This window comes from Rhipicephalus microplus, chromosome 6, assembly GCF_043290135.1.
Source record: "Rhipicephalus microplus isolate Deutch F79 chromosome 6, USDA_Rmic, whole genome shotgun sequence".
In the NCBI taxonomy this organism is placed as follows: Eukaryota; Metazoa; Arthropoda; class Arachnida; order Ixodida; family Ixodidae; genus Rhipicephalus; species Rhipicephalus microplus.
The window spans coordinates 20057997-20085386 of NC_134705.1; the positions used below are offsets into that span (position 1 = coordinate 20057997).

General features: G+C 43.8%; 1 protein-coding gene across 1 annotated transcript in view; it reads right to left on the reverse strand.

Moving 5' to 3' along the window:
- Window positions 1-27390, reverse strand: part of LOC142765206 (uncharacterized) — a 1282698-nt gene that overhangs the window by 1041085 nt on the left and 214223 nt on the right. The gene's annotated exons all lie outside the window — the stretch shown is intronic.

Genomic DNA, 27390 nt, shown 5'->3' on the forward strand with positions numbered 1-27390 from the left:
GCTTTTGTTGATGTCCTTTGTTTGCGCTACCATTAATTGTCATGCTACCATACCAACTAGCCCAAATCAGCACCCTCACAGATCATAGTATATGCATAGTGAACCACAATTCCCATTTCAGAGCACTTGAAATAATGTAGCACAAGATTTATCAAAGCACTCGCTGCATGTGTATGCGCTTCATTTAGATGTAGAGTGCATCAGAACTTGTACTGTCATCAATGTCTTTTCTTGTCACCTGCAGCACCATGCCTCTCGTTTGGGTCGGCCTAATATGCTCCACGAAGGAGGGCACTTTATGCTAATGAGCTCCAACTTCTTAGCACTGCCTTGCTTTGTGCATTGTTTCAAGTGATAGATTTATATAACAGTGCAGCAACAATCACAACAGTGCATATTTTGATTGGTAATAGTACTCCTAACAAACAATCAAAACCCTCAAAAGCTTCAACCTTACGAGTTACAAATGTGTGAGGAGGGAATGCAACTAGCACTTCCAATATCGCTATAATTATGGTACTAATGACAACAAATGAATAAAACAAAGCACGAAACCTTAAAAAGTGTTTACAAGAAAATGAACCATGAAATGATGCAGCAACTTAGCATGCCATTGTGCTGCTATGAATTGGGAATCTCATACTGGCACTCTTTGACAGGAATATACACATTTCTGTGGAAACATCCCTACGTCAATCACTTGAATTTCATGCTTCATAAATTGCTCATGATATTAAAGGAAAAGTTATGAGATCATGATAACAGCTAATATTTTTGCATAGCTGTCTACCGCTGTCTTGCACAATAAGGAAAGAATAGTTTAAGATTATGTAAGATTTTAATCTGGGCAATCCAAGTGGCAGTAAAGTGTTTTACCACAGGGCCACGCTGGTGCTTGATGCTACTTTTCAAAACTATTCAAATTAGGTTTAGTATAAGGTAAGGAACCACGTCAACACAGGTTATACAGTGTGCTAGAAGAATAAGACAACAAGGTGCCATACATGGCAAGTTCCTTAACAAGTGGTTGATTAAAGCTGCCCAACCATTACAAAAGGCTTAGCCATAAGTTTGTCATCAGCTAGAGCATCAACAAAGTGCATATAATGCCTCTTCAGCATGTATGGTACCTCGCCTCTTCTCAAAATTACTACGTACAACGTATATCTTACGTTGCAAAACACAGACTTGTTGCATGCGTTTCTCTGTTTCTTAATGACTAATCAAAGTGGACAATTTAGTAATTAAGAATAACTGTTCAATCTACCAGATCCCATAATTTTTAGTAAGAATCCAGGTACTCAAGATCAAATCATCTGCCCGAGTCTTGGCCAATTCCCCTGAGTTGCTTGGTTCCAATCATCTAAGGAGCAGAATTATCAAGATTAACATAAGTATTATTTCAAGTACCACATATTTTGCTACGCACTTGTAACTCCTTACCACAGTGACATTTTTCTGAACCAATTGCGTCAGAAAATTCGAAAATTTCAAATCATTTTTCTGATCCAAGGTAGCTGCCATTTTGTTTATCCCCACATGTGTACGAGCACTCATGAAACTTGAAACAACTTCCACAAGTTGCATGCATATACGAAATGTGTTGAAAAATAATTTTTTTCACTAACACCTTCACTGATTGTGGTACAACATTTTAAGCATTGCTTCCCTCAAACTATTCCCCTCTACTGGCAATACAGTGTTCCAATCGTTTCTTCTGCTTTTGGAAAGCTTCCTGGAACGCACTAATGGCCTGCAAGTATCTTCTTGTATTGTCCTAAACCTTCTGTATGGTTTAGAAATGGCATCTGTCAATGTAGTTCATGTTTGGAATAAAGAAGGTAAATGAAATTTCATGATGTTAACCTGTTCTAACACCCACTTCGTCAGCAATTTCTCCAAGAGTCAATAGAGATATCCTCAAATCACTGCACGAACTCTCAACGCGGTCATTATCTGTTTATGTACAAGGTCGTCCAGGCTTGACATCGTTATCGATCTACATTATGTCATTATCAGAATGCTTGAACCACTCGTAGCACTGAATAGAACTCCTACAATGCTCGCCCGTATGCTTGACGAAGCAACCATATCTTTATGTGAAAGTTTTTCCAAATTTTATCTGTACTTCACACACACACACACATTGTTCTTCCAGCTCTTTGCCATTTGGGCACTAATTCAAAGAAAAGCTAGTTTATGTGCTCACTTTAGCGGCTGTAGCGTGCAAACCAAAGGTCAGAGTAAAACAGGGCTAATGAACGTTTTGGTTGAAACCAGTCACTATGTGGAATTAGTAGCTGCAGCCCGCTCCTTCTGGCAGTTGGCGAGCTATCCGGAAAGTTTAATAATTTTTACAGCGAAAGCTGTTATGTCATTACAATTCGGGTACGTGCAGTAGTCCGCTAACGCCGCCGGTGTCCTTAACCACATCACTCGAAATTAAACCTAGCACCAATGACACAGTGGGGATCGGACCCGGGTCTGCTGGGTGCCAGCCCAGTATTCCACCACTGAGCCACACCAGTGCTTAGGACTTGGCAAACTTGCCTTAGGCAGGCTTAAAGTCGGAAAAGCAATCGCGTGAATACGACTTACACAGCGTTTTAAAACAGCAAAAGAACAACCAGTCGCCGCACATTGCGAACAGTGTAACGAGTGGGTCATCCAATACTCCAACTAATTACAAAAGTTTGTTCTTGTTCCCCAATTAACTGTGGCACACACCCACTTCAGCCATTATTCCTCATCGTCTTTAGCCACTGCATGAACAATTGGCTCAAAATACCTTGCGATTGTTTTGCGGATACACGCTTCTCAGAAAAATGATGAAAAATAGCATAGTGAATGTCAGCCTACTACCAAAGAAATTTTATTATTAGTACCCAAGTGGGTATCAAGCATCTTTGCATGTAGTAGTTAACCAATGAGTGTTTCGAAAGGCTCTGAAAGGCCGCTCTTCTAGTTTTTCCTGTGACTGTACTCCGTGTTCTGCGCAGGCCTGGCAGTTTTTTAAACACAATTCATACGTCCTGTTGCATCCCTCCATATTAGCATTAGATACCAGCAAATCATCACCATTCATCATTTTTGGGTTATTATTTTATTTGCACTCTAGGTCGAAGGATTCTGCCAATAATATGCAACTAACCCTATTCTGTGGGATCTGGTTTACTTTATGTGAGTGCACTTTCAAATTTTGCGACTTTATCAACCCGCTGCCAACCTTGCCTATGGCATTCATCCCGTGGTACCTATACTCTAGTTTTAACTGACCTGTGATTATCTGTCCTGCACAATGTTGAACACAAGGACCTTCTCAAGTGCAGTTAGATTAGCAGAGTTATTTCAAGATTCGGAAAACATTGAGTGGAATATAATTAACCTTAGAGATATTAGAACAGGAAAGGCACATACAGCACTAATGGGCACACTGCTGCAGAGGGCTTTCCGATAAAACAGTGCGGCATGATGTTTCTAGTTCACAAAAACATTGCCGGAAACATTCAAGAATTGAATATTGTCTGTGAAGGGCCAGCAACCCTAGTCATCCAGCTAAATAAGATATAAACATAAACTGGTGCAGGCGTTTGCTCCTCTGTTTGGCCTTTACTGTGAAGAAGCAGTAATAGGCAAGTATATTGAATATGCAATGCAAGAGAACTATACTCAGTCAGTACACCATAGTCATGAAAGACTTCAGTGTGAAGATAGGAAACAGAAAGGTGAGGTGACGAGCTACAATATTAACTTTAGGGTTGATACTAGGACTTCATCTTGAATGAAAGAGTGCCATATAGTTGCCAAAAATATCAGATCGAATACTGAAGGTTTTATTGACAATTAAAAGAAATAACTAAGAACACCAAATTAGCTCATGTCCTCGAGCACACAGCATGGTGAGGAACTGCTGTCGAACATATTGTCATGAAGAAACGAAAGTCATGCCTCATTACAAGTCTTCAGGCTCTCGTCGTGATCTCATGGTGTTCACAGCAGCCAAAAACCTGCGATCGCTGGCCACCTCGGCAGATGGGAACGTATCAGAAAGCAATTTTTGTTATACCTGTATCAAGTGCAGTTCAAAACTCTTTTCAATATTTCAAACCTTTCTTTTGTTCACAAGCTCAGTGAAGTAATATTCAGTTTCTTGACTAGAAGATCTGACTTTTTTTTGCTTGCAATGCAACAGTCTTCAAGTATGTTTCCTGCCTTTTTTGCTGGAGTCACGACATGCAGGATTGACATAATTTTATTGAAGGGAACATGGGCTAGCTTTCAAACCAGGGTATCAGTGAAAGTTTTAAAGCCTACTGTAATGACTTTCGCATTAGTTATAGGGACACTACCTTAACCGAGTTGCGCAATTAGCCTGTGTTTAGGCATTTTAGATATTTTCCTGTATTTGAAAGTTGAATCAAAGCACTCAATTATAATTCTAAACATGAATATTCACACACCCTTAAATAATATACATGCTAGAAGAATGAAATGAACTCCGCATAATGAACACCTTTTTCTGAAATTATATAAATAGGAAGAGAATATGAAAAGTCCTCACAGAGAAACATAGTCGTACATTTTATATAATCCTTGGACCCAGGCAATGCACTTGAGAGAAGTTAGGGGCAAGGTATATTGCAATTATCATAGGCTGGTGAGCCAGTCCTGTATGTGGCTGGTGAGCCAGTCCTGGTGAGCCAGTCCCTGTATGTGAGAAGACCAAGAGCCAGTCTATTTATTTATTCAAAATACCTTACACGCCGATAGGAGGACATCAGTAACTGACAGACAGATAAAAGATACAAGGAAAAAACAGTAAAACAAAGCCTACAAATGGCAAGGTGCAACAATGTCACACAATACTAACATGTAATGAAATGAGATTATCACTGAAAGTCTACTAAAAATTTCAGTTACAGCTAGATGCAATGCAATTCGAAAGACTGATTTGAATATGCAATTGCCTAGGTTGTAATGACGGCTTAAATATGCCTGCGTGTAACCATGAGTGCACATGAAACTAAGTGTGCTGTGAATGTGCCAAGACGTGTACACAGGAGGATAAAGCAGCACTAAAATTCATCACAATACTCTACCAGTGAAAGAGACATATAAGAGCAGTGATGTGGCTGGGCCATGCCATCATGCATAGTTTACTAAAACTAACTAGAGGGGACTATGGCACTGTAATCATTCAGCGACCCTGGGAATGAAGGGTAGTACACGGATTTGCCTACTCTTCGTACTTGGGGGTGGCGAACCCCACTTGTGGCTTCATTTATTGCTGGTTTCGGTTTTGTTTCAAAGAAAAGAACAAACTTTTTTGAACTTCAGGACCTGATTTGAAATGTTAAGCCTAGAAGAATAAGGTGGTAAAGTGTGATCATTGAATATTTGCTGATTTTTGTTTTGTGAGTATGAAGATTAGACGAATACGTGTACAACGCATCATTCCTTGCTCGCTGATCCGCCATGTGTGGTAGTTCTCATAGACGCTATCGCCAGAGTTCCATCTTGTGTATATGTAGGAAACTCTATGGTGTCATGTCAATGTCATGTTTTATTGTAGTTGAGTCTGCCTGCCCTATTTGTAATGGCTCCCAACATATTGACTAGATAATCTCGTTATGGTGACCATGTAGATGAAGCATACTCTAAATGTGTGTAAAGATAAGATATGATAATGCATATACATTAGAAAATGCATTGCACAAGTTTCTGTGGAGGTAACCTTCGGATTGAGAAGCTTTTGCTGAGATATCTGCTACACGCCGTCATCATCATCATCATCATCAGCCTGACTACGTCCACTGCAGGACAAAGGCCTCTCCCATGTTCCGCCAGTTAACCCGGTCCTGTGCTTGCTGCTGCCAATTCATACCCACAAACTTCTTAATCTCATCTGCCCACCTAACCTTCTGTCTCCCCCTAACCCGCTTCCCTTCTCTGGGAATCCAGTTAGTTACCCTTAATGACCAGCGGTTATACTGTCTGCGCGCTACATGCCCGGCCCATGTCCATTTCCTCTTCTTTATTTCAACTATGATATCCTTAACCCCCGTTTGTCCCCTAATCCACTCTGCTCTCTTCTTGTCTCTTAAGGTTACGCCTACCATTTTTCTTTCCATTGCTCGCTGCGTCGTCCTCAATTTAAGCTGAACCCTCTTTGTAAGTCTCCAGGTTTCTGCTCCGTAGCTAAGTACCGGCAAGATACAGCTGTTATATGCCTTCCTCTTGAGGGATAGTGGCAATATACCTGTCATAATTTGAGAGTGCTTGCCGAATGTGCTCCACCCTATTCTTATTCTTCTAGTAACTTCAATCTCGTGTTTCGGCTCTGCGGTTATTACCTGCCCTAAGTAGACATAGTCTTTTACAACTTCAAGTGCACTATTACCTATCTCGAAGTGCTGCTCCTTTCCGAGGTTGTTGTACATTACTTTCCTTTTCTGCAGATTATTTTAAGACCCACCTTTCTGCTCTCCTTGTCTAACTCCGTAATCATGAGTAACGATTCGTCCCCTCAGTTACTCAGCAATGCAATGTCATCGGCGAAGCGCGGGTTACTAAGGTACTCTTCATTAACTCTTATCCCTAACTGTTACCATTCTAGGCTTCTGAAAACCTCCTGTAAGCACGCGGTAAATCGCATTGGGGAGATTGTGTCCCCCTGCCTTACACCCTTCTTGATTAGTATTCTGTTGCTTTCTTTATGAAGCACTATGGTAGCAGTTGACCCCCTGTAGATTTCTTCCAGAATGTTTATATATACTTCATCTACGCCCTGATTCCGCGGTGTCTGCATGACGGCTGATATTTCTACTGAATCAAACGCCTTCTCATAATCTATGAAGGCTATGCATAGTGGTTGGTTATACCCTGAGCATTTCTTTATTACCTGATTGATAGTATGAATGTGGTCAATTGTTGAGTAGCCTGTTCGAAATCCTGTTTCTTCCTTTGGTTGACTGAATTCAAAGTTTTCTTTACTCTGTTAGCAATTACCTTTGTAAATAGCTTGTATACTACAGAGAGCAAGCTGATCGGCCTGTAATTCTTCAAGTCCTTTTCATCTCCTTTCTTAAGTATTAAGATGATGTTAGCGTTCTTCCAAGACTCTGGTACTCTTCCCGTCAGAAGACACCTCGTAAACAGGGTAGCTAGTTTTTCTAACACAATCTGTCCTCCATCTTTCAGCAGATCTGATGTTACCTGATCCTCACCAGCAGCTTTGCCTCTTTGCATGCTCTCCAAAGCTTCATCTCTCCACACGTCATCTGACGATTCTGCGCTGATGACACTTGGTGCTTTGGCCAGCTGTATATTTTCCCGTTAGACGTACGGGAGCCGCCGCGTCAGCAGCACGGGTAAGTGAGCTCTGCACATATCTACCTATCACTTTAGCAATTTTGGTTCTAGGAGGATCAGAGTGGTGTCTATTTGTTTGTGAAGATACAAGGAGTTTAACCGCTACAAATACTGCTATTACAAACGAAAATTTCAAATTTTAGGAGCGGAAAACAGTTTGAATCTGTGAAAACAACAACAGTCGGACCACGTGTTTTTTTACGATCGCTTGTAGCTTCGTTGATACTTTACCGGGAAACTTCTTACTTATAAAATTGAAAGTCCTTAGGGTAGACCTGATGCTGCTGTAGTTTGATCAGGCTAGGTTTAATAGTTCAAGAGTTATCCTGCAATCAAAATTAAGCCTAATCACTAAAAAGAATAAATTGGTAATATCACCTCGCAAACGCATTTAAAATTTGTCCGCTTAATATAATAATAAACAGCACCCCATAGGCTACCAGGCGGCCCCATTCCGTACACTCTAGGCCCTTAATTACGGTGGTATTCAGCGAAATGCTCATTTCATTAAAACAAATTTTCAAAAAGTGCTACAAACGCCACCAAAAAATTGCTAATACCCTCTTTTAGAACACAACAGTCCGGTTTTTTTTTTCGTGTAAAAATAATTTTGATAGCTTAAGGTAACCGGAAGATACAGAGTTAAAAAGAATTTAACGAGAACTGCTAATAAACGTGTGGCGCCCGCGTCTTCCCTCGCCCTCGCTCAAAGGAAGAGGGTGGCTCAATGCTAGGGAGAAAGGTACGCCCGTCAAATCAAAGTCTTGAACCACGTGTTTTTTTCCCCTTACGATCGCTTATAACTTTGGTTATAACCTACCGGGAAACTTCTAACTCATATAGTGCAAAGCCGTAGTTGTAGGCCTGTCGCTGCTCAAGTTTCTTTAAGATAGGAGTAATAGTACCGGAACTATTTTGTGACCAAAATTAAGCCTTATCACCAAAAAGATTAATTTGGTAACATCACCTCCATAACGAAATTAAATTTTGTCCGCTTAATATATTAGTAAACAGCACCCCATAGGTTAACCGGAGGCCCAACTCCGTACTCTCTAGGCCCTTACTTAAGGGGGTAATCAGCAGAAATATCCTTTCATTAAAACATTTTTATAAAAATAACCACAAACTTGAATGATACACCACAAAAACCTACCGTTAGAACATAACAATCCGCTTCTTCTTGTGAAAAAAGTATTTCGATACCTTTAGCCAATTACAAGGTATGCAGTTAGAAAGAATTTAAAGAGAAACGCTAATACGATAATACGGCAAGCAGCGATGGCGTAGTGGTTAGAACATCCACCTCGCATGCAAGAGGTCCGTGGTTCAAATCCCGGTGCCACGCAGTTCCCAACCGGATTAAAAAAAATCCGCGTGTTGATGGAACTGCATTAGGAGGCCTAGGGTGCGGCCTCACCGGTGACCACCGCCGGGAACGCACTCCCTCACCAGAGAAGGATTGGCCACCCTGCTGCAATATCTGGCCACTACCTCCCACATGCATACGTCAAATAACTCGCGGCCCTCAGTTCCCAGCAGCTGCGAAGCAACTGACCACGGCGGAGGTCAGATCTGCAACGCAACAGAGGGTGCTAAGAATCTCTGGATGCGGACAGGCTGCCATTAGAACCTGAACTTGGCAAAGTTTAACGCTAGAACCTTATCTAGTGAGGGAAGTCTAGCTGTACTATTCGAGGATCTAGAAGGTGGTAAATGGGATATAATAGGGCTCAGTGAGGTTAGGAGGACAGATGAGGCCTATACGGTGCTACAGAATGGGCACGTCCTTTGCTATCGGGGCTTGGCAGACAGAAGATTACTAGGAGTAGGGTTCCTAATTCACAGAAACATAGCTGGCAACTTAGAGGAATACTATAGCTATAATGAAAGGGTGGTAGGTATCGTACTTAAACTGAATAAAAGATACAAGTTGAAGGTAGTACAGGCTTACGCGCCTACATCCAGCCATGATGACGCTTCAGTTGAAAGCTTCTATGAAGTCGTGGAATCGGCAATGAGTAAGGTAAAAACACAGTATACTATAGTGATGGGCGACTTTAATGCAAAGGTAGGAAAGAAGCAGGCTGGAGACCAGGCAGTAGGAGATTATGGCATCGGTGCTAGAAACGCCAGAGGAGAGCTACTGGTAGAATTCACAGAACGCAATAATTTACGGATTTTGAATACTTTCTACCGAAAACGAGAAAACCGCAAGTGGACATGGAGGAACCCCAATGGCGAAAATAAGAACAAAATAGACTTTGTAATGAGTGCACACCCAGGAATCGTGCAGGATGTGGAAGTGGTTGGCAAAGTACGATGCAGTGACCATAGAATGGTACGGTCTCGAATTCGCCTAGACTTGAAGAAGGAACGACAGAAACTGATACGCAAAAAGCCAATCAATGAGCTATCACTGAGAGGGAAAGTACAGGAATTCAGAGTGCCGCTGCAGAACAGGTACTCGGCTCTAAGTGAGGAAACCAACCTTAGCGTAGATACAATGAATTATAATCTGACGAGTATCATTACGGAGTGTGCAGGGGAAGTTGGAGGCAGGGTAGTTAGACAGGACACTGGCAAGCTTTCCCAGGAAACGAAGAACCTAATTAAGAAGCGTCAAATCATGAAAGTGTCAAGTACAACAGACAAAATAGAACTGGCAGAGCTTTCGAAGTTGATTAATAGACGTAAGGTATGCGATGTAAGAAGGTATAACATGGAGAGAATTGAACATGCTCTGAAAAACGGAGGAAGCGTCAAAGCAGTGAAGAGAAAACATGGGATAGGCAAAAGTCTGATGTATGCACTAAAGGACAAAGAAGGCAAAATAACTACCAATATGGATAGGATAGTTAAAATAGCGGAAGAGTTTTACAGAGATCTGTACAGTAGCCGAGACAACCAAGACCTTATTACTATAAGAACTAGCAGTATCCCAGATGACACCCCACCAGTAATGATAGAAGAAGTCAGAAAAGCTTTGGAGAGCTACATGCCGTAGTATAGGATAAATCTGATAAAAGGTAAACACAAAGATAATTATTTCTATAAAGGGTCAGATGAAATAATGGTATTGTTAATCGTACAATGAGTGAGTTCTGCTGAGTTGCACTCTACCTGAATATCAGGTTAAGGTCATTTGAGAAATGAAATGATTATCTAAAAGAGAAAAAAAAACTAGCCCATAAATTAATACTGCAATCGGTGATAGACTTGTTTTCATGTAACCAAATCAAGGATGAAAGGTCAGCGGGTAAGTCCGTAAAGGAACCCTGCAACACTTTTTTTAGCGTTGTCAGTAGTCGCAGCTCGCAAAAGCACATGAGCCAAACATTAGAGCGCAGCATGCAGACTAAAATTCCCAATTAATTCTGAAAGTCAGCCAGCAATTGCTCCCTCGTCTCTCTACAGGTGATGCCTTATACCTGGATTACTGTGTCATACCCGAGTCCACAGCCATTTACTGATTTGAGCATCATAGGCTATGCAAATACTGTGGCCACTCCAACTGCTGCCATATGGCAGCGTCTAAGTAGCCATGCGTTCTAGGAAAAAAGGAAAGTGCTCAAGGTCATGACGTGCGATGACAAAAGGGTGCATATTTTTGCCCACTTGTGTCCCTACCCAAGTGGCCTTCAGTGCACTCGCTTGTAAAAAAGAGAAACCGTTTGAAGTATTAAACAAATTCCTCGAACTTCGCTTGTAATCGGCATATTTAAAAAAAAATATTTTGGCATGTGATTTGTGAGGCATTATGAGCCAACGGTCACATTCACTTCAAGAGTGTTGCAGGGCCCCTTCAAAGTATATTAGAAAGAGTAACCGACTTAGCACACTGCCTTGGGCAACAGTGCAGGTGATGTCAAAAACATTAGACGAGATGTAGCTGATCACCAAGAATTAAAGTTTTTGTAGCCAAGATGGTGGTAATGAAGGAGTACAAAGGACAGACGATGTAGAAATCAAATGGTAATTAGTTTGAGTATCGAACGCACAGCGAAATCAAAGAAGGGGCAATTGGTTTGATCGTTTGTGTTTATAATAAAGTGAATATTAGCCATGAACCTAAATAACTCAGTGTCACATGAATAACCTTTTCTGAAGCCATGCCGACTAGTATAAATCCTATTTGTTATAAACACTAAGAAACTGGCCCACTTAGGTAAACTTAGGGCAAAAACTATTACCCGAGATCGACTAGCGTGAATCCAGGATAGCCCTTGAAAAATAGTGCGATGTACAAGGAAATGGACATTATAACGACATAGAGAAAACGAACAAGATGGAATGGTTTCTGTAGCAGCAATTGTGCACAGAGGTAAGAAGCGAACTAAATTCTTCCCAACTAGAAATAGCGAAATAGAGGCAACACACAAAGTTGACAAAATGAATGCATAAAATAAAATTTTTTGAGCTAACAACGTTAGTCAATAAGAACAAGAGAGTTACATAACCACAATGCAAAATGGCAGAGACAGCAGCAAAAAAGAAAAAAAAACATGGTAGCATCAAAGCAGCTAGAAGAAAAATGTTAAGGCAGAACCAAAATGCACGCATAAAATATACGCAGGGCAGTGACAGTGAAAGTGGCTGAAGACGTACTCCACTGAGCTGCAGACGACCTGACTACAGTAACCTGACTGAGCCGCTATTTCGCAGGACGTCTGTATCAATGCTAGAGCCTTTTAGCCGTTAGTCGTGGCAGAACGAGAAAACACAAGTTGTCAATGGCAGTAGGCGCCGTAGACATTACAAAACACAGAGGTCTGTAAAACAAGCAACGACACACTGCGAACGCACAGTTTCAAGGCGCCCATGCTGTTTTTGTGTTGATTTATCTTGACTCGGATTTTGTCTCCAAAGTATGTGTAAAAAACTAAATTTCTTTCATGTTACGTATACATTTTTGAATTGCTACACAAAATTATGAATAGTAGTAAGTAATAAAATAAAACGTTTTAGAATTGTGAACGTTAGCAGGTAAAAGTTTGAAAGTCTGAAAATAAAAGCATTGGCTTCATCATCCACATCAACAGCGAAGTGCAGAAAATGATGGCAGAATGTGAATACGGCATCTGCGTACACTCGCGGAAGACTCATGTGGCGTTTGCACATACAAATTCGCAGTCATTTTGTTATTTATGGTGCAGAAATACACTTCTGATAACCAGGTAATGTTTAGCATGAATGTGAAAATAAACAAGTGTTTGTACAAGCTGATTTTGGAGCATGGAGCATCTTGTACTAAAAGGAACGGCCATTAGGAATTTTTTCAGGGCGCACTCCGTAAACGAGAGCATTTCGTCATGAGGCGCGGCGGCCGTTGCTAGGCACACGTCGTGGCAGCGTCCCTGCGAGAGTGTGACCAATAGCACGCTGCTGTGGTTTCCATGCGTTGAGCCTACTGCAGAGTACAAATGCGCCGCCGGCCCACTCTACACATGCCAAGGAAGGCCCGTCCTTTCACTGACGTAGTTGCCAACATACATTCAGCATAGGACCATTCTCGGGCCACGTTTTAGATGCGGAAGCATCTTATACTCGCGCCTTGTAGTGCGCCGTCCGCGCCGTCCGCACCGCTTCTCGAACATTCGACAGCTGACGCGCGCGCATGCGCCGTCGCGCCGTCGCCCACTCTTCCACCATCTGTGCATCCCTTCCTCCTCTACACACCGCGCGCGCTTCACTCCTCCACCATCTGTGCACCCTTCCTCCTCTACACACCGCGTTCGACATCTACAATTCTCCTGATTCTCCAGTGGGCGCGCATGTGGCGTCGCGCTTCGAGAACATTCAACGGCTGACAGTGCATGCGCCGTCGCGCTGTATATATACTCAAGGTCGGCGCTCGCTCGCTCAGTTGCCGCTCGTCGGTTGGTTTGTACGGCGCGTCGACGTCCAAGGTCGCGGTGAAATGAATTCCAACGAATCCACAAACACAATGATCGACGTCCCTTCGACCAGCGCCGCCCTTTCGCATACGTGTGTACGTGTTCACTCATTTAACACCCCCTCCTACAACCACGTTAACCAATTTAGCCATCGACCCAAGTAAGTCGCAATTTAACAGCCCATTTCACAACCACGTTAACCAATTTAGCCATCGACCCAAGTAAGTCGCACTTTAACACCCCGTTAACCAATTATATGCTCCGCATCCTCCTCAGTGTTCCCCCGAGGGAAGCTGCGGGCAATTTTTTTGGCCAATGAAATGCCATTAAGAAAGCATTCGCTTTACGATGAATGGTGGGTACCGTTGGCTTGCCAATCTATCACGGTTATTACTATAGGCTTTTTACTAGTGGCATTCTTTAGCCGGGAGACTTTACATTACGCCCTCAGAACTTCCTGAACAGAATATAGCAGCCCCATACGAGCTTCGCTGTGTGGTATACTTCAAGACGACTGACCACTGGATGACTTAGTGTAGAAACACTACACGATTCTGCTAAATCGTCTACTTATGCATTGTTTTGCATTGCCTATTACCCTCCCCACATCTAGGGCATAAGACTGCACAAGTCTACTTACTGTCTAGTTTTCTCCTCAAATTCTTTCTCAGTTTAGCAAGAAATAGTAACATAGGCTGTTCCATCAAGTATCAGCTAAAACATTACCTAAAATAACCACTCGGTGCAAATATCCCGCACACAAGCAATCTATAACTAAGAATACCAGAACATCATTTTCATAACTTTATTTCTAAACATACCAAGTCAAACTATTTATTTTTCAGATCGGAGTTCGCAGTTAGTGCTGTTCAGTAATGCAGCCCGAACTAGGAGGCGAGCTCAGCAAGGCTCTGTGGGCATAGGGCTGGCCAGAGCAGCAGAGGTGGGGTGATCATTCGGAGGCTGTAGCAGGAGATGAGGCAATGAGGATGGGCTGTCCAGGGTCCTAAAAGCAACGAGTGGGCAGGAAACCAACCATCACAGGCTGTCGCAGAGCCCTGCTCTGAGGGGCAGCAGCAATCGGGCTTCACGACTATGAACACATCTGTGAAGTGCCTTTCCTAACCTCCATCGAGGCCAAAAAACTTCAGCAGCCACGTCTGAGCTTTTTCAGACACCTGCATGCGTGAGTAGAAAAGAACACCTCCAAATACGTTTTAAGTACTGCAGTATAACATATATGCAAGCTAAAACAATGAAAAACAATGACAGCAGACGTTATGGTGTACTATCTAGATTAAATGTCATATGGCCATTATGAAAAGAATTGAACAAATGCTTCAATTGTGCAAAACAAAATCTGCCACAGACCAAAATATTTAGGAACAAGTTTCAATGAAAGTTGATTAAAAGAAGCTTGTTTGACTTATTTACGAATAAACACAATGGCTTTCTGGATTTTTAAACATGACTTACAGGGTTGAAAGCCAGGTGAACTAGTTCAGCAATAGCATATGGCTGTAAAAATTTATAACAGGACAGCAAGACACATAACCCAACGAACTTTGAACTCTGGATTATTCTTGGGCACACGTCAACTAATACTACTCAAGAAGATAACTTACCCTCAGATGAAAGGGTGACCAACACAAGATAAAAGAATCTATGCAAACCCAATTTCAGCACTGACACTTGTGGATCATTCCAAGGCTTCTGTATTAATTTAAAATGGTATCTCCAAATGCTATAAAGGATGCGCTGATGTGGTTTTATATGTTGTTCTTTTCGCTTTAAATAAACCACCGATATTTCAAGTTCTTTTAAGGACTTGCATCGATACGAAGTCTTGGCTTCATAGGAGACCAGGACTGGATAGGTGGCTCGCCAAAATACAGCACTTGGCAGAGAGTCACGACACAACGCAGCGGCTCGCGCCCAGACGACCGGCTGCAGGGAGAGCACGCGCGTGTGGCGCTGCCGTGATTCATTTTGGAACGAACAGCTCTAAAAGCCACTGCGCCAGTAATACTGTGGTTTAAAAAACAAATTTGTGCTAAGGCTACTCTCACATATATGGCACTTAAAATGGAGAAAATCTCTGCAAAGTGGACTGCATCTATGCATGTGGCATCGAAGAGACAGTGTTGTACAGTAATGGTGACTCCCTCATCATCTTTTTCTGGTTGGAATTTGGTGCTAAGTTAATGCCGGCCTAAATGTCCATGCAGCGATGACACTACACAACGTACTTCAGTAGTGAAAAAAGAGAACGTCGTAGCTGCGGCATCACTTCTTTTTTTCTGGCGCCATATCTACGGCCTGTCTGCGGTATGTACGTACGTGGACGTTGATCAAGCGAACCACTGTGACAGCATAACACGTGTGGTGTTGCGATGTTATGCTTGATAGCGCGGGAAAGATCTCCGACCACAATGGCGGCATTTAGATGGGCACGAAATCTAAGAAAAGCACCAGTGAACCGAGAAAAGTGTGCGCATTAGAGAACCCCAACCGGTCGCAATCTTGGTACGCACAATACAGCGTACCTCAGAATGATATCTTGTTGGCACATTAGAGCCTAGCATTGATGCATGTTAAACAGACATGTTCACTTTAGGCCGACACAGGCAGGCGGAAAAAAAAACTGAAACTGTGTGTTAGGTGAACTAAACAACAACTAAATATCAAACAGATTTGATACTTCTCTATCAACACATAAATTCCGATGTTACTTAGCCACGGCAGCCAGTGAGAAAAACGCTTACCGAATCGGCTGGCTTCATAAAGCTAAGCTTTGAGTAGTCCGCTGCTTTGTTCGTACAAGAACCCTGTCTTTTGCACAAATTAGGTTAAACAAAGGAACATCGGCTTCGAGTGTTCTCCGCGAGAATATCTTCTGAGAGGCGTATGAGCGTGGCCCGGCACAAGTGTTGTGGGCAATGCAGCTTTTCTTTACATGCAACTGCTTACAAAAAAAAAGAATACTTGTTTATCGTTTCGTTCACTTCACATGGTGGCATCAGATAGAGTTTGGTGGTGATGGTAAAATGAACGGACGCATGCAAACTTTGCTAGTCTTGAAGTTCACTACTCAACGCTCAGCGTGACAGAAAAAAAAAAGTTACAATGCCGTATATTGCGTAACATGCTCGTTTCATTTCCGGCAAAACATCGTTTAAACTCAACTGTTTGACAATGCTTTCCACTGGTGGCTGTCTTAACTATCGAATAAATATAGCGAACACGTGCCATCCGGTTTAAAAACGAGCCCGACAGCATTAGAAAGGAGAGCGAAAGTAGGATTTCGCTCGGCTTACTGCTTGGATGCAACGGTGCCTCCTCTTTCTACGTGTTTCTTTTCCTCTATACATCTTCCTTTTTACATATTGTTGCACTTCAATACGCAGCAGTACCGCCAGCGCCCTTTGGTTGTTTTTTAGAGAAATATACTTCCTTAACGCCCAGGGAACGTTTTAGAGGGAAGACATAGCAGAGAGATAGGACAGAGTGCACGTTTACAACTAATTCTTTTGCACAGATGACGGGAATATATATACAGTCAAGAGGGCGAGGAGAACACACACAGAAAAAAGGATGATTGATGGCACATGCGCCAGACCACCTTATTCCAATCTTGAAATAACAACTTAACTGGAAAGATACTTGTCAATCTGTCGGATACTGAAAACAGGTATCCTTTCAGTTAAGTTGCTATTTTCAGTTAAGTTACCAAAATAACCGTGAAAGTAATTTTATCCTTCGGAGGGATTATATTAGGTTATAGCCACAAGGAGGTTTACTCTGCCGTGTGTGAGTACATAATGGCAACAAAAAGATTACCTTGTTAGTCTACTGTTATTGTTTACGGCTACAAGACTACCTGAATGCCTGACTTAGCACACTTGATGATCCTGCCGCCCGGTTCTTGGCCGATCCCCCTTTGTGGGCGAGTGCCAGCAAAGCTGAAGGCTAATCATCGTCATCATCATCAAATCTAGCTTGCTGGAGTGAAGATCCTTGGTGTCGCGCGACTGCGGCGTCGAGTTCGGTACCCAAACGCGGGAAGTCAGGTAAGGCCAGGACGCTCCAGCTGCCCATGGTGTACTCGGAGGTACGCGGCCTTCCAGAGTTCCGGCCGTGACTGTTGAAGGTCACGTCCCAGGTGTCTCGGCTTCGACTCCAATCCCGAACCACCCGTGGAGGGCGGAACCTTCCGGGTGGTGATCACCTCCTCGAAACGAGCCAGCATCGGTTAGCGACCGCAGTCTTGCTAAGGCAAGGGCTACCTCGTCTTCCGCCAAGCGTCGCAGTGCTGGTCAGCACGTGACTCCGGCTGCTGGGACATCGCCAGCTTCCGCCGCCTCAACTCACGAAGCCACCGCCACCATCAACGCCACCGGTGACTGTTGACTTTCATAAACATCATAGTTGGACAGCTTACAGGGCATGTTTGAGTTTGTCAGCTTAGACTTGGTGTCGGTACTTTGCAACTTTATCTTTTTTTTCTCCTAATTATGCCTAATGTTTCTACTTTTCTTACTTTAAACGGCTTCGTCATTTCTTAGCTCAGAGGATTTCTCGCTGAGCAACAATTTACTGAACCGTAAACCTGCATCACGATTTGGCGTCCGGCGACAGGACAAAGTCATTTATTTATGTGGATTTTCGGACGCGGGACGAACGATGACCAGCACATGGGAGATATTAGAATTTGCTGAATGCGCGGGTCTTGAGGGAACGGAACTCAGAGTGTGGTATGAGGAACGGATGCAGAGAGAGCGTGAGCAATGGGATGCAGAATGAAAGGTGGCGAAAGAAAAGCTCGAATTAGAAACGCTAGAACTCGAGCGGCGACTCGAGCTTGCGATGGCGAAAAGGGGGCAGCTGGGGATACAGAGAAGTGTACCAGTGGCTGAGGTGTGTACTGAGAGTAGTTACATCACGAGCGATTGGAATTTATGTCAGGCTGACCCTGTACCTCGTCATGACCTTTCGCTAGAGATTGAAACTAGGGAAGAGTGTGAAACTAGGGAAGAGATGGATAGCCAAAACACTAGGAGACTCGAGGAGCCTATTAAAGCGCGGGAATGCTTCGTGAGCATAGAACAAGAACGTTGCATTCAAAGTGAAGGGTGTGTTAAAAGCTGCGAGAAGTCAAGCACACTTCATGCAGAGGTAGGATTGCCTCTCAAGAGCTCCACTGAAGGAGCAGTAGAAGGTCTCCTAGCTAACGCCGAGGAATGCCATAATGAAAGCTCCGATCTTCTTTCTGCCTATTGTTTTGGGCCCCCGTATAGCAACAGGCGCTACGTGCACAGCTTTTCACGATGAATATAACTCGCTCATATACAGAGTGGACTTGATTTCTCGAGAAATTGTAGATGATGCTTCCATGAGGAAACTGGAGTGAAATTCAGAAGCACTTGTTGAAGAAAAAAGAGTAGAGTTGCTATGTAGGTCAGCTCTATGTGTTAATGAGAGTAGTCACGATTACCCAGGCAGAAGGGTTGAAAGTGTTGATGAACAAGCAAGACAAAAAGCTGAAGTGTTGGAATGTAAACCTGAAGGCAGTAAAGGTGCAGCAGGTCCTTGTACGAGGAAGGACGTCGACTGGTGCTCTCTGGCATCTTTAGTTGAAGAGGTCGCTTCTGTAAAGATGTCTGAGCGATTGTCGGCTTACGAGCTCAAGCAAGACGTTCATGGGAAGGATGAAGTCATTCAGACGTGGTTGTACTGGCGTGCCTGGAGGCAACGCTTCCGACTGACATACAGCCATTCCAGCGTGTATGCTTGTGATTTAGAGCTTTGGCGTCTGGGGATACACAACTTTAGGTTCAGACGAGCTTACGGTCGATAATTCTTCCACCGGCGTCGAATTCCTCACTCTTGTCGATTGGTTAGGGCCATTAAACGTCTTGTTTGGGACGCTATAACTTAAGCGTCAAGTTCGATTTCTTGGTGGTTTCTTTTCGATCTTGTTTGCGGACCACGGAAGGGTGTTTCATGTGAACAGTTGAGGAAGCTACATGCAATATAACATTCACTTGATGTGTAGTTCTTCCCTTACCTACTAGGATATATATATGAAAAAAAGGTGGTGTACTAAACAGGCTAATTTGGGAATTTTTATTATCCGCTAGATGAATTGTTTGACAGTCCGAATTCAAATGTGCATCTCCCAAGATTCTGACCATGAGATACGTGAAACTGAAAAAAAAAAACTTTTTTACTTTTTACAGCTTCAGAGATGTCATATTGTACTCCAAATCATTTTAGCAGTAACTCTTTTAGGCATGAGCGAGCATATCAGTACTCATAATTAGGTGGCGTATACATGCATAGGTCACCTAACAAACTGAGCAGGGTCTGGAGACTACAACTTGATTCCGGAAACTGCGTTCTATTTTCTGTGAACATGATTTGCGGAATCAAATAAGACGCCTAATCAGTTCGGGTTACCCGGACAGCTCGCTTGTGGCACTCGGCAGCACCATGTTAAATAAGTTAAAGAGGTCAAGTACCACCAACATGGCGGAGACAAGGCCAACAAAAACGGTTGTAGCTATGCCCTATGTGCACAAGATTTCGCACATTTTGATGAAGATTGAGCGCAAGCACTGAATACGCTTTGTTCACACGGCTCCCTGCAAACTGGCAAAACTGTGTCCCAAGATAGGAAATTGTGAAGGAGTGAACAATAGCGGTTGCACTAAAAACATGCCATGCTGTTTGTACTGTGTACTGCAGGGGTTGTGTACATAATCTTCTTGATCTGCGGGAAAGTGTACATCGACCAGACGGGTCGTTGTGTAAATGATCGACTCCGAGAACGTGTGACGTCCTTGAAAGCTCTTGCAGATGACATGCACTTGTCAATGCACTGCAGGGATTCTGGGTGCAATCCGCAGTTTGGCAGCACGAGAATTCTGGGCAAATCTAAACACAGATTGACAAGAGGTATCATGGAAGCAGAACAAAGTAGGCCGAACGCAACCACGTGTATCTTTGTTCCTTCGGTAGCAATGAGTGAAAAGGAGGTGTCTTTTGTGAGCTGTTGAAGTAGACAAACATTTACCTTCTTTTCATTGGGGGAGGGGTGGGGGGGTGAGGCACCTTGAAATAATAGTTGGTTATCGTGCAATGAATGTTTTCCAATAGGAGTTCAGTTGTAAGTTGAGCTTCTTTCCTGTCCAGTGCTTTTCGTTCTACCTTGTGCGCTCATATATTTTCACATTAGGAAATTCATATTTCCCATAAAGTTTTGCTGGCTACGGCAACATGTTTTTGGGTTGTAGTTGCGTCATCCCACCGGAAATATCTGCTGCGGTCAGCAGACGGACAGGCGCGCGGCGTTGTTACTTCATCTGGTTGATCGCGATCCGCATGTCTTGGCCTTATGAGCAGCTATCTTACACTGTGGTTTAGGGTTAGGGTTTGCCCGCATAGACTGATGACGCAAACTACAGGTAGCTAAAGTGGTCTCCATTTTTCGGTAAAATTCGGGCAATTGAGAATATTTAGAGGTTGGTCGGGCATTTTGGCGTAGCGTGGCGACATTTCGACAAATTTCATGGTTTTGGCACAACTCGGCGCAAAAACAAAAAAATTGATCAAATTGGCGCAATCTGAGCAGCTGTTGCACCTCTGCATTTGCGGATCACGTAGCAAATTACAAAATGACTTTTTCGTATTTTCACGAGATTGGTTCAATGAAATTTTCCAAACATTCGTATGTTAGGTCTAGGGCACCCACTGGAGACAATGTACTTCCTTTTTATTGAGTAGAAGCTATGTAGGACACCCGGTAGACGCCTTCAATATTTGGTACGTCACTGCGTTTGGCACGAAAACTTTAGTGGAATCTACACCTGAATTTTCTTCTAGCATGCTTTCTCCGTTGCCAAGTATCATGTGGCGGTGAGAGAGGTGTTTTTGGGATTGTGAAACTGCAGCTACTAATATGCAAAAATCGTTTTGCTCTTTAGTGTGTCTCTAAAGAGAATTGAAGTGTACTTCATTTTATGACAGAACAGCCACAGGAATTAAACCTTTCGTTTTAAGACCTCAGGCTAATATTTTACTGAAACAGGGGTGAGACGGCTGAAACTAAATTGGGAGAAGTTTTTGGAGCAGCGAAATTTCAATTTTGGAGTAGGTAACAGCTTTATTAGGTTGTCCGAGGAGCTTAAAAATACCAATGTTTAGCAATGGGGGGGGCACCAGTGCATATTTTAGTTGGCCTATAAAACACATTACACTGAAACAGATTTTGAAGGAAGTTTTTCAAAAGATTATAGCTACGTACGTATGAACAGCACCACCATTTTACATACTACGTGACCTATATAGACCTTTTATACACGTTAAATAATATCAAAAAGAAGGTTGAAATCTGGTTTTCCCGGAAACATCAAAAAACGCATCACACTCAAAAGGAAATTAAAAAACTGTGATTGCAACAACAATTTTAGTGACGTAACAGTGGTTGTTCACCTAAAGAAAAGCCTGATATGGTAATGTCAAGAGCTTTTAGCAGACATCAAAACAATGTTGCGGTGCCGTTCGCGACCACCTCATGCAGGACCACATCCAAGAGTTCAGCGCGAGAGACAAGAGATCTCGCCGCATCGAATATCTCGTAAAGCGCGTGTATATGGCGGTTAGTGATAAGCAAATGATTCTGATCAGTTAACGGCCCTCCACAGGAGCAACGACGCGTTATTAATACAGCACAAGTTGGCTAGTTCTGTATTTTTCAACATCTATAGGCCATCATCGTTGATGTAGAACTCGCAATATACATCGACTTGCGCGTGCTGACCACACCGCTCCATGACTCGCGTGAATCACTCACGCAGCGTAGGTGAAAAAAATCATGTCTAAGCAAACAAACCCCTGAACATTGAGAGGAAGGTTTTATTTCAAAAAAGAAGAAAGAAAACGAAGTCACAATGCCTCCGACCAAAACACTGATTGAGATCAGCCAAAAGTTCGTGTAGCCCAGGGCCCGCACACATGCAGCACGCCTCTTTCAGCACATGTTGCGAGTTTTGATTACGAAACAGAGCAGTGACAAATTGCCATTCATAAAAGCTGTGCTGAGTGATTGCCGATGTGTTATGAGTCATGAATAAAGCGCCGAGATGCCCGTTAATATTGTTTACAATGGTTTGAACACTGGTTTTGTCACCACGGCTTCGCATGTAACCAAGTGTTTCTCTCTACCTGCAGACACCGATGTGTGAATTTTACTTGCGATGGCTTTTTTGAGTGCAAAATGTAATGAGCACTCGCCAGTGTAAATAAATTAGTAGCTAATGGGTTAAACCGGGAATGGGTTGGACACGTTCGGTTGTTCACGGAAACAATTTTGAGAACCCTTGTACATGCGCCAGAGCATCTGGGAGACGCGTCGGATGCAAGGGAAAAATGGCTCCATGTTTACAGTTACTCGCTCACAGCAAACACGCACTCGTAGGTGACCTCATGCAGCAGCATCGACATGAAAGCCACAGAGACCGGAGGAACGCGCTACGCAAACCAGAGAACCGGAGAGTCAACCCCGCTGTGCTTGCCAACCAACTCGGTGGTTTTCGCTAGCCGACAGTGGAACTAGAACACACAGCCTAGCTAGCAGAAGCAGCACGCTCAATGCAGGGCAGCACATTTATGTTCATTCACGCATATTTGCTAAAACTTAAAGATTATGGCGGCACTATAGGAGTTTTTGTCACCACAAAGGTGCAAAGTGAAACAAAAAACACAATTGGGTGCGTCTTATTAGTCAAACTCGCCCTTTTTTTTTCCTGAAGCTGAGGTTGGGATCAAAATTTGAGCTTTCGAGGCTGTTTTGAAGTAGTTCGGTGCAATTCTCTTGATCTTTATGCTTTTAGAGCAGATTGGCGCAAGAAAACAGAAATGTATAAAAAATCGCAATATGTTGAGCTGTCCAACCCCTGACATATGCATGTGTGTCGGCAGTACAGGCCCAGATCGCAAAAGCCTGTTTGGCTTACACATCAGCGTATTCTAAAGTGATCAAAGATGAATTGACTGCATCTTTGGTACAGAAGGCTGGGCTCAAGTCATGTGTGCACAATGTATTGAGCAGCGTTGATGCTCAGATCCAGAGGTTCCCAACAGCAGGGTTTCAAGATTATGGGGTCACTAGATTCTACGGAGAGGTGGCGAGATGGATCAAACATTTCAGCAAATGTGAAGTCCGTGAGAAAGATCATTAAAGCCGCTTCAGCCTGCTGCCCTACGGTAAAGCTCAAGTTCTTATTAGTACGTGAAAATGAACAACAGTTGTTAGACTTGCTTATAAGGTGGCGCACAATTGAGAGTCTCGCATCCAGATATGATGCGGAAGTGTTATGTACGGCTTTCAAGAAGCTGGGCAGCACTTGCACACATGTTAAGCTCGGGGCCAAAGCCATTAAAAAAATAAAGGTGAATGTGGTCAGAAACACCGAAGCTCCTCCATTTCTTGTGTTAAAGGAGTAGTGTACAAGATTCCTTTGTCATGCGCACACATTTATATTGGTCAGACTGGTAGGTGCATGTTGGATCACAGGGGCACCAAAAGAAATGCGAAAAAAATATCCGACAATCAAACTTGCTTGTTCATTGTACACAGCTTCACTGAAAGCTACTGTTTAACAAGATCAGGGGTGCGAGAGCCGAAATACAATTTGAAGCAATTTTTAGAGCAGCAAAATATTACTTTTGTAGCACGAAAATGTAAATTTTGAGCAGGGCACAGGTAAAAAACTATGCAATTGTTATCAACACATACCAAGCTTGGAGCAGTATACAAACGAAGGCTTACAATTAGAAACAAAATATGTATAAACCTTTTTGACATCACCTAAACTGTGCAGTATAAACATGACGACTGCTATTTCAATGACAGGGGTGTTTTAAACGACACCACTGAGCCAACAATGATAAAGTCCATATCAGCATTTGCTGTGCCTGTAAAATCATTTGACAGACTCTGAGAATATAAATATGGCTCTACCGAGGTAACGACCATGTAATTTGGGAGATTCCCGAAACAGAAGAGTACAGGTGGAGAAAAAATGGCAGCATATCCACGGATTGAATGATAGATAGTGGGGCGATGCATCCGTCCGTCCATTCGTTCTTGCTTCCGGCCATTCATGCGTGCGTCTGTGTGGCTGCCCGTGCGTGCATCTGTTCGTGCGTCCGCACGTTCATCTGTGTGTCCGTCCCTGCTTTCGTCCATGCATACGCTCCTGCGTCCGTCCATGTGTCCATCCATCCGTGCAGCCATCCATGCTTCCGTCCATGCATCTGCCTGTGCGTCCGCTCGCCCACCTATTCAACATTCCAAGTACCACCATATCGCACCTTTTTATGATATACTCCTCATGTAGAAGCCCGCCATCCAGCGGACATTCCAAGGAAGAACGAGAGGAGGAACACGCACATTTTCTTACGGCTTGCGCTTCGTGTCTACTTCCCACCTTTAACCACCTCGAGTTGATGGTATATACTAGTTCACTGTATTCATGGCACTGCGGTCCTACGCTCGCTAAACCTTTCTAAAACCTAGGAGGTTACGCCCAGCAAGTATAACGTAGCAACCCTTTCTTGTCTTCTGTGCGTTGTTGACCAATAAAAAATTCACAGCGTGCGCTTTAGCTAAAAGCCTAATTCTCCTGCTTCTCATTCCCCCTTAGCAGCCATTGGCATGTATATTGAGTACTATCTTTTATTGTTCAACAACGCACAGAAGAAATCTCTCACCAGCACCACCTTCGAGGTCAAAATGTTATACTTGTTACACACTACTACAACAGCTACGAGGGACGAACAAGTGCCGTTATAAGGAGCCTTGCCCCTAAAAAAAGAACTGGTACACAATTTAGTTAGTGGTTCACAATTTGGAAGCAGAAATTTCATACACTGCTTCAAGCTATTTACATGTCATACACTGCTTCAAGCTAGAATGAGGCAGAATACAAATGCATGAGTATTTGAACAACATGTGTAGTGTCCCGTGACTAGCGATAACAGCCCCTTCCAAATCTCAATGCGTTTTAACGCAATGCATCGCTGTTAAATGGCAAAGGTGGCCTGTGCTGGATTCCCTGCACGGGTTAGAATCCCAAAACCACTACACCTCCCCTCCCCGACTTCCCACCTTGTTTTTTTTTTCTTTCAGTATGGGGTTGGGTACCGCTTTGGCTCTTACTTGAAGGCGCGTTCAACCAGGTAAACTAACAACGGTGGTTGGCCTGGCGATGTGCCGCGGGTGTCTATCGCCAGAACCGTGGCCGGGACGATGCAGCTTCAAGACGAAAAAATTGGGGTGGGTAGGCTCAGACTTTCAGTGAAATAAGGAGTGTCCAGTATTTTTTAAGCTTTATTCACAAGCAGTGTGATATTTAACCACAGGTCTTAGAACATAAATCACTTTTCAAAGCTTACCAAGTTTTCGCCTGTAGATCACAACAATATCGAGAAAAAAATGACAGCGTATCAACGGTGTGAATGATGATGAGTGGGCGAAGCTCCTGAGGGTAAATCATCGGTAAAACCGTTACTCTTCAGTAAAAGTTCGCCCACTACATCATCTAGAAAGACGGGAGAAACACTGTGTGTGTATATATACTCGCGCTGCAGCACGGCGATGGCATTGGTGCGAGCCTGGTCATTCTTGGTGGAAGGTATTGTGACTAGACTGCTTGAGAACCACAATCTGTCGCGCACACTGCAACTGTGTTCGAATGTAACGTCTAGAAAGTGCCGCTTAAATCACGCGTCGGAACCTCGGGGCTGAGCTTGCCTGATGCGTTTTACAGATACTTCACGAGCTCTCACTGCATCGGGGTCTGCCTGCAGATACGCGCGCTTTCTCGCTGCTTCCCGTTCTCGGACGTTTTGGAGATCCTCTTCGCGCCGCAGCCACTCCGCTTCACGTACGGCAGGGTCCTCGCGCCATTGCCGTGACACTTGGGCCTCTCGTTCTCGAACGCTACAACCTTGGTGGCGGCGTCACGCAGCCAGACGACACGCTTCGGCCTCCTTCACTCGTACGCAGGATCTTGGCAGCGGCGTCGCGCAGCTTCACGGAGCGCTTCTGCCTCGCGGGTTTGCACATCGGGATTTCGTCTGCGAGCACGCACTGCCACCGCCTTGCGCGCTCGCTGCTCTGTGGCCTTATCCATCGGGCAACTCCGAGCGCGCGCCAACAGCAAACGGATTCTATTACAAAGTGGAGGTGGCTTTATCCATCGAGCAACTCCGAGCATGCGCCAACAGCGAACAGATTCTACTACAAAGTAGAGGTGGCTACATACATACGCCGAAGATGGACAGACCCACGCCTTAAGAAGCTTCGCCCCTAAAAGTTACAGTGGCTATGAGCCCATTCTACAGACGCACTCCTTAAGCAAAGAACCCTGTGAGCTGATGTCGCACACAGATGGCAGAGGCGTTGCCAGAATTTTTTTCGAAGGGGGCGCCACCTTGAGTAGAATGGGTTCCAGCTAGGGAAGGAGATGTGGTAGAACGCTATTTTCTGTGCCGCTATATACCATTGAAACAAATTGGTCGCGGGGAGGGGGTGCACCGCCCCCCTCCCCGCAACCCCCTGGTGCACCCCCTAGCTACGCTGCTGGTGGATGGAAACCCGAGTGGTTGGGTACACACATAGGGAAGGAGAGCCGGGGAGGAGGATGGGAGTGGCACACGCTGCTGTTAGGTTACCTTGGCGAGAGAAGTAGCTTTAGCTGTAGCGGCATATGTAAGATGTAAGAAAGAGGATTTTAATGAACTGGCGCTCTTTGGCCGTGAATCGGCCCTTGCGCCATAAAACATCAAACATCATCATCATCAGAAAGAGGATTTTGTCTAACGTGCTGGTCAAGCACACAGAAGCAACTGGCCACGAAATAGACCGGAATAAGGTGTAATCACCCAAAATAAAGGGAAAGAATGGGACCTCCGGGCCATATCTAGACTCTCCGACAATTTAAACAATGGCGCACATTCTTGAATATACTGACAGCAACTGCCCTCAGATGTACACACCTACATCATATTTTAAAATATTCATAATCGGACTGTTCGTGCAATCATTTTTAGTTGTGAG